The sequence below is a fragment of the Panthera uncia genome, chromosome B4 (assembly GCF_023721935.1).
Source record: "Panthera uncia isolate 11264 chromosome B4, Puncia_PCG_1.0, whole genome shotgun sequence".
Classification (NCBI taxonomy): Eukaryota; Metazoa; Chordata; class Mammalia; order Carnivora; family Felidae; genus Panthera; species Panthera uncia.
This window is the reverse complement of record NC_064809.1, coordinates 86,944,488-86,960,753: the sequence shown is the minus strand read 5'-3', so window position 1 is coordinate 86,960,753 and position 16,266 is coordinate 86,944,488. Positions and strand designations below refer to the sequence as shown.

The 16,266-nt window shown below is 39.0% G+C and overlaps 1 protein-coding gene and 1 pseudogene across 2 annotated transcripts in view; one reads left to right on the top strand and one right to left on the bottom strand.

The window, feature by feature from the left end:
* Positions 1 to 16,266, bottom strand: part of SRGAP1 (SLIT-ROBO Rho GTPase activating protein 1) — a 284,958-nt gene that overhangs the window by 203,591 nt on the left and 65,101 nt on the right. The window lies entirely within an intron of this gene.
* LOC125920577 (uncharacterized) lies at positions 13,433 to 13,548 on the top strand (annotated as a pseudogene).

Sequence of the window (16,266 nt, the reverse complement as noted above, 5' to 3'; positions counted from 1 at the left end):
TTGCCAATAATATTGAAATTATTCCATTTATCATATTGCCTATTAATTTTTCTTTTTTTTTTTTTTTTTTTTTTTTTTAAATATCCAGGTAGATATGCTTGGGAAACAGAATGAAACTTTAGATGAAAGGTTTGGGTTCATTAATAGGCAATATGATAAATGGAATAATTTCAATATTATTGGCAACTCTTCTATTTCAATCCTATGAAAACCATGACAACATTAGATTTGTAAACCAAAACAAGTGTAAATCTTAACCCAGAAAGAAAGCAGAGCTCAGATTCAGGAGGTGGACAAAGTTGGTCTGAATCTCAGCTGGACCACTTGCAGCTTGGGTGACTGTGGTGAAGGAACTTAAGCTCTCTGAGCCTCACTTTCCTCATGTGTAAAACTGGGATGATTATATTCACATCCTCCCCAGGGATGTTATCCAGATTGAAGGACACTGAACAGCAAGCAATGTGTCTAACACACAATCCCAGCTCAGTAACTCTTAGCTATTATTATTTATTTAGAAAAATCCACATTTAAATTAGTGTGAGGGAAAGAGAATCATGTACAACACCAAGGTACTGTCAATATACACTGTCCAATTTTTAGCATGTGAAATGAAACTAAATTTGGAGGAAAGGATTACAAGGGAAATCCTTTGAAACTTCAGCCAAGTTGATCCAAACGGAATTTTCACTTGCCACACAGACCATCTTAGTAACACATGCAGTATTTCATACAAAAAATAACTCCTTTCTTCCCCCTCTTGACTTTCCTCCCTTCTCTCTTCTTCCTTGCTGGATTTTCTTATTTCTGTTACTAACATGTTGGCGACTGTGAAAATTAGGTAACATAAATTCTCAGTAAATGTTAGCACTTCCCTTAATTTTTCTTTGCTGTAACACTTTCCCAGAAAATTTGAATTCTAGGCCACTGAGAATGATATGAGGTCACTTATAAATTTTAATTTCCACAGTGCAGGGATATCCTAATTGGCACAATTTTAATAATGAAGGTTTTCAAGGTATGCAAATATTAGCAGTATTTTTCTTCCAAGATGCTGTATATCCACTTATTTTTCCAAATGATCATGCAATAAAAATGGAAAGGCCTAGCATTCGACTGCCTTGATGAGAAATGAAGTTGTTCATGTGGGAAGCAAATAATTCATAATAAAGAATGAGAGTCATGTCAGCAGTAGATTCAACTGGAATACATGAATGCTGGTATGATGTGCATCTAAAGCAGCCCATCTTTGACTCTGGACTGGAGAGGGCAGGCCACTTAATCTGAAACAGTTTCTGCTGCTAAATCAAGATCCAGGCAAAAGTCACACCTACTTTAAATCATCTGTTCTTTCAAGCATTATGGACACACAGGATAACATCAACTACGGTGACAGTCATCCCTCCTGTCCCATGCCACAATGATACCACTTAAGAGCTATAAATAGCTCTCAACCAGATGGGATGGCTCGGCTCAAGCTGTGATCGGATTTTTTTAAACAATAGTTTAAAAATAATTAATTCCTCATTTCAGTCATTCATCTGGCAAATATTTATTGCCTCAGTACTGTGCACCAGGCACTGGAAAGACAGTGCCGAAAAGCGCAAAGTCCCTTGGAGGCATTCATACATTTTACAAGTTTCACATCCTCAAAAGAGTGGTTCTCAAGAAGCCGCAAAGCAACCAAACAACATCAATGGGGATGACCCCTCTGTGAGCTCCCCGAATTGCTCCCTACTCAATCCTCAGTAACAGGTGGCACCAGCTGAAAGAGTAACGTCAACAAAGCCACTACTCACTTAAGCAACAAAGTTCATGAAGGCATGATTTTGTCAGTCCTATACACTTTTGTTACCAGAACAATTTCAAATATTTTTATAAGTTTATATAATATGAAATAATGTAATAGATGTATATTATACTAATATGAAACAAAAATATCAGCTTCTCCAAAAAAGGGTTTGTGTGATGCCTAAGTTACAAGATCTACTAAAATATTTAATCAGGGAACACATCAGAATCAGGAAAAACTAGAGAACTAGTGATCTGCTTAATTCCTGATCACATGCAGCACTAGGTGGAGATGGAGGGTGCCTTACAGAAACCCAACTTAAAAGAAACAGGATGCCTACTTTATCCGAGGCTTAATCAGAAGAATCTAATACATCGAGGCACCTCACAGGTAAAATTAGCATGGCAACAAAAATCTGAGGACAAAGGAGCTCACACTTTATCACATATCAGATTGTATAATAGGAGTCTCACACTGTTAGGGAGTTCACGTCCCCAATTAGTTTAGCTGAAGAGCCAAGGGTACAAACTGTAGCCTTTTCTTGAGACTTTCCCTGAAATTAAACTTTTGACAGCCATCTTGTATACTTTTTCTGAAACACTAAGAAACTCAAAGGAGACTTATCAAACTGTCTTAGCCTAATAAGGGAGGAAATTATCTTGATATTATTCAAGGAATTTAAAAATGGGCATTTGGAGGTACATAATTTTGATTAGAGAGACAGAATGAAGCTAGCTATTAAATACCATCATAATTATGTACCCAAGAAGCTAAAATCTCAAATTTTTCTCTCCTTTACAGGAAGTAAAATTTTTTTGATATGACTGGTAAAAAATATTGAGAACTGGGGCGCCTGGGTGGCGCAGTCGGTTAAGCGTCCGACTTCAGCCAGGTCACGATCTCGCGGTCCGTGAGTTCGAGCCCCGCGTCGGGCTCTGGGCTGATGGCTCGGAGCCTGGAGCCTGTTTCTGATTCTGTGTCTCCCTCTCTCTCTGCCCCTCCCCCATTCATGCTCTGTCTCTCTCTGTCCCAAAAATAAATAAAAAACGTTGAAAAAAAAATTAAAAAAAAAATATTGAGAACTATTTCCATATTCTAATCATCCCTTGAAAAAAAAAAATACCAAAATACAAAGGTGTGAAGATTTAGAAGCCTTTATAAAATAATGTAAGCATAGAATATATAGTAACATGGATGATATACATGTAAATATATCTATATCTCTCCACAAGTATATAAACCTATGAATAGAAAAAAATGTTACCAAAAATGTGGCACAGTTTGATCTCATTTTAGGAAAATTATACAGGCACAAATAAAAAACTAGTGGGGTTCTATAAAATATTAACAGTGTTACTTCTGAGCGATGAAATTCACATTTTATTTATGGATTAGCCAATATAGGATTTCACACTTAAGTAGATGAAACTTCATGAATTAGAGTAGCAAACACAGTGCAGGTGTCCTACAGCAGATAGCATAAAATGTTCTATTATCCGGTTACTCTGTGGGTTGCCCCAGTTGATGGGATTTTTTTTTTTTCCACCATGATAAGTGTACTGTTGAATCCCCATCTCCTATTTCACCCATTCCCTTCCCCACCTCTCCTCTGGTAACAGCAATCAGTTTGTTCTCAATAGTTAAGAATCTGTTTCTTGGCTTGTCTTTTTTTTTTTTCTTTGCTCATTTGTTTTGTTTCTTAAATTCCACATATGAATGAGCGCATATGGGATTGGTCTTTTTCTGACTCATTTATTTCACTTAGCATTATACATTTTCTCTATCCATGTCATTGCAAATAGCAAAATTTCATTTTTCATGGCTAAATAATATTCTCTCTCTCTCTCTCTCTCTCACACACACACACACACACACACCCCCCACATCTTCTTTACCCATTCATCTATGCATGGAGACATGGGCTGCTCCCATAGTTTAGCTAATACAAACAACATTGCAGTAAACAAAGGGGTGGATGTATCCCTCTGAATTAGTGTTTTTGTATTTTGGGGGTAAATAGTACTGCAGTTACTGGATCATATGGTATCTTTAACATTTTGAGGAACTTCCATACTGTTTTCCACAGTGACTGCACCAGGTGGCATTCCCACCAACGGTGCAGGAGGGTTCCTTTTCCTCCACATCCTCAGCAAAACTTGTTTCTGGTATTGTTAATTTTAGCCATTCTGACAAGTATGAGGTAGTATCTCACTGTGGTTTTGATTTGCATTTCCCTGATGAGTGGTGTTGAGCATCTTTTCCTGTGTCTGTTGGCCATCTGTAGGTTCTCTTTGGAGAAATGCCTGTTCGTGTCTTCTGCCCCTTTTTAAATTGGATTGTTTTTTATGTGTTGAGTTGTATCAATTCTTTATAGATCTCAGACACTAACCCTTACTGGACACATCACTGGCAAATACCTTCTCCTATTCAGTAGGTTTTCTTTTAGTCTTGTTGATTGGTCCCTTCGCTGTGCAGAAATTTTTTATTTTTATGTAGTCCCAATGGTTTATTTTTGCTTTTATTTCCCTTGCCTCAGGAGAAATAATCTAGAAAAATGTTGCTATGGCCTATGTCAGAGAAATTACTGCCTGTGCTCTCTCCAAGGATTTTTATGGTTTCAGGTCTCACGTTTACATCTTTAATCCATTTTGAGTTTGTTTTTTGTGTACGGTGAAAGACAGTAGTCCAGTTTCACACTTTTACATGTGGCTGTGCAGTTTTCCCAACACCATTTGTTGGAGAGACCATCTTTTTCCCATTGGACATTCATTCCTCCTTTGTCAAAGATTAATTGACCATCTAGTTGTGGGTTTATTTCTGGGTTTTCTGTTTGATCTCCTTTCTAAAAGGAACTCACAGCCCAGAGAAAAGGTTAACTTCAATGACATAAATGAGAGGAGTAGATACAGACAGAATATACAGGAGGTTCTTGATTATTAAGTCTTCAGTGAAGTATTGATCAAGTGACAAGTCTTAACATGTATGCCCCCTTTTAGTAATCAAATGAACCTACTCCTAGGGCTGACTAGAAGTTCATTCACTCACTCATCACGCATTCACTAAGTTCCTACTCTATAGCAGGCTCTGTATTACTGGGGCTGAGTATTAAAAACGACATCACGTCTTTCCCTCAAAGAGCTCACAGTCCATTTGGAGAGACAAGTAAACAGATGCACACCAGGCAACATATGCCCAGAGTAGCTCAGGAGCACAAAGGAGGGGCACTTGATCTAAACTGGGGCGACTGCAACCAGCTTGGAGTTGCTGGAATGTGAAGGATAACTTGAGAAATGTTGAGAGATGATGCTGGAAAAGTAGGTTGGGGTAGAATCATGGCAGGCCTACTCTATCTTGATAAAGAATTAACACTTTTTCATTGAGTGGATAATAGGAGCATATTTAAAAGATTTTACTGGTCAAGTTACATGCTGCATTAAGACAGACTTCATTCATTCTAGGGCATCACTAATGTAAAAAGTCTGTAACCTATAAATGCTATTGAAATGCTTATGATCTCCTACCATCCTCCTTTCTATTTGCGCATTTGCCCTGGAATGATGAACAGAATATTCTCGGTTAAGAGCTATGTCCACAGATTTCTTAGACTAGATTAGAAAATTTCTTAGATCAGAAATAATTTATTCTTGATTTCATGTAAACACTGAATGCGAGGTTGTGATTGATAAGGAAGTCTAAAACAGCCCTCCCATTTCCTCCCATAATTCATAGAATAGAGCCTAAAACAGTGTTGACCATGGGCTCCCAGGCCTAGGAGACCTAGTGCCTGCCTTTCTTCCCCACCTCATCTCCCCTGGCTCACTTCTCTCTCTTCACAACTGTCCTTGCTGCTGCTCCTTAGATAGTCTCTACCTCTGAAATGTTGCCCTGACATGTTCTACTACCACAGTCTGGCATGGCTTGCTCCTTCCTTTTATTCAAGTTTCTCCTCAAAAATCACCTTCTCAGAGACTCCATCATTATTGGGGAAATGCCAATGGAGACCACATGGAACATATCACTCGTGACCACGAATGAGTTACTTAATTTCATTGTGTCTTAGTATCCTCATCTATAAAACAGGGTAATGGGGCGACTATGATTACTTAAGAAAGAACTTAATTACAGAGCGCTAAAGGTTGATGGAGGGAGGTGGGTGGAGATGGGCTAAGTGAGTGATGGGTACTAAGGAGGGCACTTGTTGTGAGGAGTACTGGGTGCTGTATTACTCTAAGTGATGAAACACTAAATTCTACCCCTGAAACTAATATTGCACTGTATGTGAACTAGCTAGAATTTAAGTAAAAACTTGAAGCATGAAGGAAGGAGGGAGGGAGGGAGGGAGGGAGGAATTTAGCTCTTTGTCACAAAATTATTATTATACAATAAAAATATCATTTCCCCCCATAAAAGATGTCCATCTCAGTGGCTGTAAGCAATTGGAATTCCTTAGGCAGTTTTTCTATGACCCGTTTCCTCCACACCCAATTTTAAAACATGAACCAATTTGGAATCCTATAGTTATTTCTGTAGTTTGGTCAAACTAAAGATGTGCTAGGAAAATCTTGCAACCACCAAACTTCCAGTGAGGACAGCACAATTTAATCTTGCCTTGGCCCTAGCCACCAACTTAGAGGAGACCAGCCAGATGAGAAGAGTAAAAATAGCCCCTGCCATCTATTGAGGGCTTCCTCTAAGCTAAACAACTTAGACACATCATCTCGCTGATTCTTCACAACTAGCTTGGGGAGTCAGCATGGCCAAGAACTCCAGCAAGCAACTGTTGTATTGTGAACTGTTTTGAACTCTGGGCCTGAGCAAGTCTTGCTGTGGAGATGATATTCAGATAGTAATTAGCAATTCTTGAGAGGAGATTTGCACTGCACTACCAGCTATAATACATCCTTCTAAAACAAAACAAAAACACAAAAAGCAGAATCTGTCTTTCATATTCTAAATGATGATTTTACAGTAAAAATCCCAGGCCTTTAGGGCTGTGAAACCCATGTGGTCCCTTCTAAAAATTACTATAGCAACACCTCTAACTCAAAAGGATCAAACTCTGCAGTGCTGCTGGCTCATGATGATCCCAGCACACCCAAAATAAAGATGAACCCTTCACTGAATTAACCTGTGTTCTCCATCTGGACTATATAGCTAGGGACCCAGGGCGGCATTCCCTCCAAAGGGTCACACCCTCTTGGAGAGCTCTCGGTCCTTCTGAGAGACCTGTTCCAGCTCTGTATAGGCTAGGGATCCAGAGGACAGTCCAGGTGCTCCAATGACTTGAAAGAATCCCAGATGAGCAATAATACCGACTCATAACGATGACCCTTTATACAGTTCTTACTATACACCAGGCAGCATTTATTCTCCATGTTTTACACATATTCACTCATTTAATCTGCATAATTACTCCATGGGGTAGACATTAGGCTTGTAGTCTGACCAAATCCTGTAACTGAGACTTACAAACGTGAACACGTGAGATCTATGTGCAAACTGTGCACAACAAGGTGAGGACCAGAGCAGAAATCCCCAAAGGTCCCCACTAGTAAGTCAGCGAATCCCAGGGGCCAGACCTCCTGAATTTGATCAGCCAGGACACCCCCTTTTCCAATCCAAAATGCTATTTCCCAGAAGTAATAAACGAAGCAGAAGAACGCAAAGGAGTACTTAAATTTCATCACATCCCACACCTGGACTACTTCTCATCAAGTTTCTCAGCCTGCATGCAATTCTCAGACCTATCTTCTATCCCATCACTCTGGGCTTTCAACACAGCCAAAACTTCCTCTTGAAACTTCCTCCTGTCTCCGATGTCTCCTGGTCATCTCCCTCTAGTCTCCCTATGTTTATAACACTCTGTGCAGGTTTCCTATCCCATGCAATTACTGGCTTGGTTTTTATTTTGTCCACCTCCTCTTTGAACTTTTAGCATCTTGAGACCACGGGCAACATTTGCTTTCCCAATGTCTGATAAAGAGCTGACTGGGCTGCCACAGACAAGCAATAATGTTTACTCACTGAATGACCTAAGGAAACCACCGCCCCCAACAGCATTTCTCACCATCCACCTAAACAATGCCCTCGTAGCACCAGTGGGATCCGGGAAGGATTAGAAAGGGAGGGGTCCCTGAACCAGAGGGAGCTGCCTGGCTAGTAATGAAGAACTTAACAAGAGAACCCTTTCTGGGAGCTCTGCTTCCAGCCCTGGAATTTAAACTTGCATCCTGTTCAGCGAAACAATAACCATCACTACCACCTATGACCAAAGCTTCCATTTAATCCTTGGGGGCTTCTCACTTCATGAATATCAAGTTCCTGAATAGCTTTTGAAGTTCAGTGAAAGGCTGCTCACAATGTTTTGAGCAGAGTTTCTGAGAGTTACTTTTTCTCTTTGGGGTAAATCACATTTGGTTTTCCTTTATCCTTCTAATAAATGCTGTTTATAAGGCTAGAGGCATTGAAGGTGAAGAGAGAAAGATACTCTAGAAGTTGTTAATCAATCCGGAATTTCTCCGGGTGCTTGTATGACCTCAGCGTTTTTCACATTTCCACAGGTCTCCTTGGAGACCGTTGCCATGATCACTCAGTGTCCCTGATGAAAAATCTTCAAAATGTGGATCGCTGCTTTCATGCTCTTTTAGCTCCTCTTTATTAGCTGTTTTGCCTTCACCCATAGTTTATTTCTCTATGAATGCAATCTGCTCATTTTTTTTTAATCCCATAATATTCCAAACAGAATACCCCCCTTCTTTTGGCTCCTCTGAAAATGCTCGTATTTGGAGTATGTTTGGCAGTCCACTAGGTATATCATTATACTTTTAGGTTTCCTGATCTCCTGAATGAAAATTATTCATAGGACAGTCCACCTCTTTTCCAAAAATACTAATTTGCTCTAGAAGAAACTAAGCACCAACAATGAAAACACTTGACCTGTTGCATTATGTTGCTTATTTAACAAGCTTGGCTTGGAATATTTCAAGTTTTTTTTTTTTTTTTTTAATGTATATACCTTTTCTATTTCCCCTTTTGACTTAAGTTAATGTAAATATACTTTTATTTGGCTCTACATGCATTATTTCCTGGTGGCTGTTTCTTACAAATATATGAAAAAAGACAAAAAACCTCAAAATCCTGAGTAAACTGTAACAAACCTGCCGAATAAATGGGGAAAGCTAAAATGCAATATCAGAAAACAGTTTTAGCACTGTCCAAGCAAGGTTAGCTGCTTTTACTGAAATCTAGCATTCAAATGTAAATTACAAAACGGATCATTCAGAGGGTTTCCCAAATCCTCATTAGGTAATCTGCAAAATAGGGAACCCATCTAGAAGAAAAATATATGGTAACTGGATCACAGACAGATAGTTGCAGTTTCCCTTAGCTACCCTATTTTTGAAAAGAGAAGCAACTCACAGGCAAAGACCAAGTCTTTGAAGGAGGGAATGGCTGTGAGCAGGGTTACTTACGATCATGTGAACAGCAACAGGATACAAAGGCATTAGTACAGGTAACAAGTTAGAGAATGGAAATATTTTCATATAAAAAAAAAACCAGTGCCACCTCAATTTTGGCTAGTGATTTTTAATAGTTAGTAATATTCAAGTGTAGATTTTAGGGGCACCTGGGTGGCTCCGTCAGTTAAGTGTCCGACTTCAACTTGGGTCATGATCTCACAGTTTGTGAGTTCAAGCCCTACATCAGGCTCTGCGCTGACGGCTCGGAGCCTGGAGCCTGCTTCAGATTCTGTGTCTCCCTCTCTCTCTGCCCCTCCCCTGCTCGTGCTTTCTCTCTCTCTCAATAATAAACATTAAATTTCAATAAAATGTAAATTTTATAGTTAAACATTAGAAATTCTTCTAAACCTATTTTAAACATTTCTTTAGCATATAGGGTTAAATCATAAGGGATCTAGGGAGACTGTATTAATGAATCAAGTGAGGTAGCTAAACACAAGAAATAAATAGCTGGAATTCATTCACTTGTTCACTTAATCAGCAAAAATTATCAACCATTCATTTTGTACCAAGCACTAGGGTGGGCATTTGGGATTCAAAAGTTAATGACCCTCAAGAATTTAGTGAGAGGGTACCTGGGTGGCTTAGTCAGTCAAGCTTCAGACTCTTGATTTCTGTTCAGATCCTCATCTCATGGTTCATGAGACTGAGTGCTGAGTTGGGCTGTGCTCTGACAGAAGCCTGCTTAGGATTCTCCCTCTCCCACTCTCTGTTCCTCCCCCACTCATGCGGTCTCTCTCGCTCTCTCAAAAATAAATAAACAAGAATTTAGTGAAAAAGAACCACAAAAGCACAAGTAAAACCTTGGATTGTGAGAACTTGTTGTGCGAGTGTTCTGCAAGACGAGCAAACATTTCTAATAGATTTTAACTTGATCAACGAGTGCTGTCTTGCAATACAAGTAGTATGTGATTCCACAAACATCACGTGATCACAATTGAGCCCATGGTTCTTAAAATCTGCTTTGAAATACCAGTGCTTTGGGTTACAAGCATGTTTCTAGAACAAATCACGCTCGCAAACCAAGGTTTTACTGTATAATAATTGAGGCACAAAGCAGAGTATAATTCAGTGTTTAAAAAGGGACAAGCATTGGGGCTCCTGGGGGGCTCAGGCAGTTAAGCATCCAACTCAGCTAAAGTCATGACCTCAAAGTTCATGAGTTCAAGCCCCACACTGGGCTTTCTGTTGTCAGCACAGTCTGCTTCAGATCCTCTGTTCCACACACCCCCCGCCCCTCCCTCGATTGCACTCTCAAAAAGCAATTTTTTTTTAAAAAAAAGGGACAAATAACTGATATGAAAAACCGTTTTATGAAAGTTGCAGTTTCGCTGCTGTGGATGTGAAATTCATTACTGTTGAGACAAAAGTACTCTTCATGCAAAGATGAACCCTGTTCTCCAGGTGCTTCTAGTCTAGCATAGAGGAGAGATAAGAAACAATGACAACTCGTAATTCTCAAATTATCATGGGGAGGGGCCAGGTTCTTAAAATTTGAATCCTTCACAGACTGATACTTTTGAAAAAAAAGATACCTAAAAAAATGTAATAAGAATTCAAAATGCTTATTTTCAATTTTTGTATTTATTTCATGGAAGAACAGTAACATCTCAGTCCATGCACAAGCACTGTAATAAAGGATTATGGTGCTAAAACCAAAGTATATAAGCTACTGTCACATAGAAAGAAATGAATGATCAGTTGTAAGGAGAGGCACAAACTTAACCTAAGGAAAATCTTTATGGAAGATGTGACCTTTGAACTAGGTCTTAAAAAAAATGGAGGATTCCCCAGAAAAATGCAGTGAGGAGTAGAAAGAAAACTCCAGGCAGAAGGAGCAACACATAGAGGCAGGAAAAGCAAGTATTTCCATTAAACTGAATGATGAGGGAAAGGCCAGTCAAGGAGGGGTTATAAGCTGAATTTGAACATTAGAAGCTGAATGGCCCCCATTTGGTGAAATTTCATAAAGACTGGAAAAAAGAAAACAATTGATTCCCTTACCAGGTGTTTAAAATATTATTACAGAAACAGCTCCAGTGACCATCTCAAGTGAATTTAAGCCCTTTGGGTGGGACTCATTAAACACCACCTTACATGTATGTATCTTCCTCTTTAGTGTTGCAGATAGCGAACCTTTGTCACAGCTTTAAAATGGAGAAAAATCACCGTCGTGCCAGACCTAGAGTCTTCAGATGTGGAGGGAGAGGGTTTATATTCCTCGTCTAGGTTTTGGTTTAGATTTTTACTTCGCCAGCTTTCCTTGCAGATGCACAAAGCAGACAAGAATGTGGGCTCTGTCTAGTGTTGACTTTTACCTGCTCCCTGACCTGCGACAATTTACTCACCCCTCCAGTTTCCTCAACTACAGAAGAGGGATGGTGACAGTCCCCCCCTCCCCCGCCCCCAGGGGTTACTGTACTATGAGGATTAAATTAATACAAGTAAAGCACTCATAAGAGTGATCCGTGTCAATGAGTTAGTATCACAATAGCACTAAAAATAAACTAGATGGATGTGTAATATCTCACTGCCCCCCCAAACCCCACAGTGCCATTCATATAAGTACCCAAAAGTATTATCCCCAAATTCTAACCCTGTACATCATCCGCTATTTCTTCAACATCACTGTAAACCTAAACATGTATTACAGGTAGAGAAAATAGAGCTAATTATAGGCTTCGGAGTAAAATGACTAAGGCAAATCAATAGAGGAGCTTATTTTCCATCCTGATCCTACCTTAGTTATCCCTAAAATTAGAAGCCAGTAGTTTGGGGTTATTGACAGACACTTCCCCTGAGAGAGGAAACCGGAATGAGACACGACTGTTTAGGCAGGCTTTATTTGAAACATTTAGCACCTCTTCGAAATGCAAAGTAATCAAGGCGACGAGTAACTATTTTAAAGTCTGAGACGGTTGTCCAGAGTTCACTGAGAGTTTGACAACAACTGGGGACTACAGAATAAGAAATGTGGGGCCACTTCACACAGAAGCTCAGCAAGGGGATGGAGGAGTTTTGGGTCAGGAATGTAAGAGTTTATCTTAATTTAGCAGCTGTTCAGCTGGTAGCAGCCAAATCGAGTGAAGCCTTTTCAGGGAGAGCAGTTTAGGCCACAGCCGTCTAGACGAAACACCACCACTACATGGATGGGCACAGAGGCTCCCCAATATCGGCACAAATTCCAGAGATACAGCCAAGGCTAGTTTAGACGTCGCTGGCAAATCAGCAGAAATGTGGAGAACTCTAGAGGCCAGGGAGTTCCCTGGGCCACCTTAAGGATGGTAAAGGCAATTTGCAAATGCTTTCAGTACCCTGGGTAATATTAAGCTTCCCCCTCCCCCCTCCCACCCCTTACCCTTCAAATTATCGTCAAGTGTATTGTTTCTGGGGCCTATTCCTTTTTCCTCTGTTCTCCAAACACATCCACATCTTCACCCTGTATTTGTCAGGGCAAATAGAAAAGGTCTTTGACCCCAAATGTGGCCCTTTGAGACCAGTTTAGGCTGACCTCTCCACCATTCTCGCCTGCCCAAGAGCTGACCTACAGGAAGTAAATACAAGCATTGTTCCTTAAAGGCAAAAAATCATACTGGTTTTACCATCACCTGCAGAGAGAATACAAAAGCCCAAGAGAAAATATTATGACGTCTACAACTATGACCAACAACCTCACCACCACATAATTGCTATCATTATGTTTTTAACCTCTTAATTCTGCTTTGCTACCATGTCTCCTAGATATTGCTAAGACATTACCGTAAGGCTCCATCTATTTTTTTTCCCCTCAAAAATGTGCCATGACTTCAATGTGTTTCAAAATACCCAGTATTACCGTACCTGAAGAGAGGCTGCGGACAGTGGCATCTCAATGCTTACAAGTTCAAAATGGGGCCAAAGAGGGTAGGGAAGGAAGTGGGCTACCTGCTGTTAGTCTGGAATGATAAATTTAATAATCAAGTAGTTAGAAGTATAGTCAACTAAAGAAAATAAAACAGGTTACATACCAGTGACTAGGAGGTAGGAATAAATGCAGAACAGAAAGCACAGACGCTTTAGTTAAAATGATTAGGCTGCCAGAGATTGAGGAAAACAATTTCCTGCTAATAATATCTGACTATATATCACTTCTCAGCCTTCTGGCTAAGATCAAGTGTAGTATCTGTTCTTATCAGTTTAATATCTGACTATAGAAATCACCTACTAAGTAGCAATAATCTTACCAAAATTACAACTTCCAAGTCTTCAGGTTAGATTTTGAACTTAACCTTGTTCAAGTCATTCGATCACCCAATCAAGCATTCATAAAACATCTCTTAATTATGCAACACTGCATCTGACTTCCTGGAGTAAATAAAAGATTCAAACCCCCTTCCTACAGAAACTTATACTCTGATGGTTAGTTTTGTGACAACTTGGATAGGATATAGTACCCAGTAACTTAATCAAACACTAATCTAGGTGTTGCTCTGAAGGTATTATGTAGATGCTTAACATCTATAAACAGCTGACATTAAGTAAATGAGATTAGCCTCCATAGTGTGTGGGCTGCAATTATTTGAAAAGCCAAATGGGCAAATACTAAAGGTTTCCCAGAGAAAAGAAGGAATTCTGCCTCAAGGCTACAGCGTCAATTCCTGCCTGAATTTCTAGCCTGCTCTCCTGCCCTATAGATTTTGAACCTGCAGAAAACTACACCACTATGGATTCTGTTTCCCTGGAGAACCTGGACTGATATGCATTCTTATAAACAATTAGAAGCAAACAGTAAATGGGAAGAACAAACTGCTATAAAGATGCCTTATAAAAGCATGTCCAAGAGCATACACTCAAGTATTTCCAGTATAATAGGATAATTTCTATCATGGAGCGAAGTACAAAAGACAGTAAGAATATAGAAGGGCTTATGTTTGCCTAAGGTAGTTACAGACAGTCCAAAAGACCTTTCTTGAAAGGATACAAAGAGAATTTCTTACAGAAAAGGAAAAAGCACCCGCAACTGAGAAGAAATGCTGGAATGCACAGTATATGTACTGAAGCATAAACTAAAAGATCAGAACGAAGGTCAAGGAATGGAGCAAATGATAGGATAGGAGATAAAGTGGGTTGCATACAAAAGGCCATGTCTGCATGTGAGAAAGAAAAGATCATGGAAGACAAGGCTTAAAGTGTACTAAGCCCTAAAAAGTCATAGCTGTTCAATTTTTGATTTGATAAATGCATAAATGAATGCTGTCAGCTTACATTAAATTGTTACTGTAAAGATGCAGCTAAAATGAGAGGAAGAACAAGTTCGGCAATGTGGCAGGATACAAGATCAATATACAAAAATCAATTCTGTTTCTATATACTAACAGTGAGCAATCTGAAAACAAAATTAAGAAAATCCCATGTACATTATTACACAGCTAAAAGAATCTCTAGGAAAACTTTAACAAGTTTAACACTTTTGTGCCAAAAACTATAAAACACTGTTGAAAGCTGTTAAAGATCCAAATAAATGAGAAAACATTGCTTGTTCATTGATCTTAAGACTTATTATCTATAAGAAGGAAATACTACAGATTCAACACAATCCACATCAAAGTCTCAGTTTGATTTTTTGCAAAAACTAGTAAGTTGGTCCTAAAATTCATATGGAAATGAAAGCAACCCAGGATAGGACAAGAAATGAACAAAAAAGAACAACCTTCAAAAAAACGAAGTTGGAAGACTTACACTTCCAAACTTACAACAAAGCTATAATAATCAAGACAGTGTGGTACTGGCATAAGGATATACATATATATCAATGGAACAGAACAGAGTCCAAATACAAATCCTCACATTTGTGGCTAATTGATTTTCAACTGGGACAAGACGATTGAAATAGTCCTTTCAACCAATGGTGATGGACAACTAGATATGCACATGCAAAAGAATGCATTTGGACCTCCACCTCACATTTCACACAAAACAAAAAACGGATCAAAGACCTAAATGTAGGAACTAAAACTATAAAACTCCTAGAATACACAGTAAATATTTAGGACCTCGGTTTAGGCAATGGTTTCTGAAATATGGCACTAAAACCACAAGTGACAACAGAACAGGTAAGCTAGACTGAGACCCATCAAGAAAACGAAGACAATGCTCAGAATGGCAGAAAATATCTGCAAGTCATACATTTTACAAGGGATCTATACATAGAACATATAAACAATTCTTACAATTCAACAGTAAGACAAATAAGTCAATTTAATAATAGGCAAAGGGAGTGCCTGAGTGGCTAAGTCAGTTGAGTGTCTGACTTCAGTTCTGGTCACAATCTCAGTTTGTGAATTACAGCCCCGCGTTGGGCTCTCTGCTTAGAGCCTGAAGCCTCCTTCAGATTCTGTGTCTCCCTCTCTCTCTTCCCCTTCCCTGCTCATGTTTGCGCTTGCTCACTCTCTCAAAAATAAAAACGTTTAAATTTTTTTTTTAAATAGGCAAAAGAATTTGAAGAGACATTTCTCAAAAAAAAAAAAAATTTATATATATATATATATATATATATATATACACACACACACACACACACACACACACAAATGTCCATTAAGCACATGAAAAGATGCTCAATATCATTAGTCACCAGTGAAATGCAAATCAAAACCACAAAGAGATGCTACTTCACACTCAGGATGGCTAATATCACAAAGTCAGATAATACCAAATGTTGATGAGGATGGAAGAAAATTAGCACCCTCATATATTTCTGGTGGGAAAATAAAATGGTACAGCCACTGTGGAAAACAATTTGGTGATTCCTCAAAATGCTAAACACAGTTACCATATGACTCAGCAACTCCACTCCCAAGTATATGCTCAAGAGAATAGAAAATTTATGCCCATAAAAAAATCTGTACACATATGTTCATAGGATCATTCCTAACAGTAAAAAAAAAAAAAAAAAAAAAAAAAAAAAAAAAAAAAAAA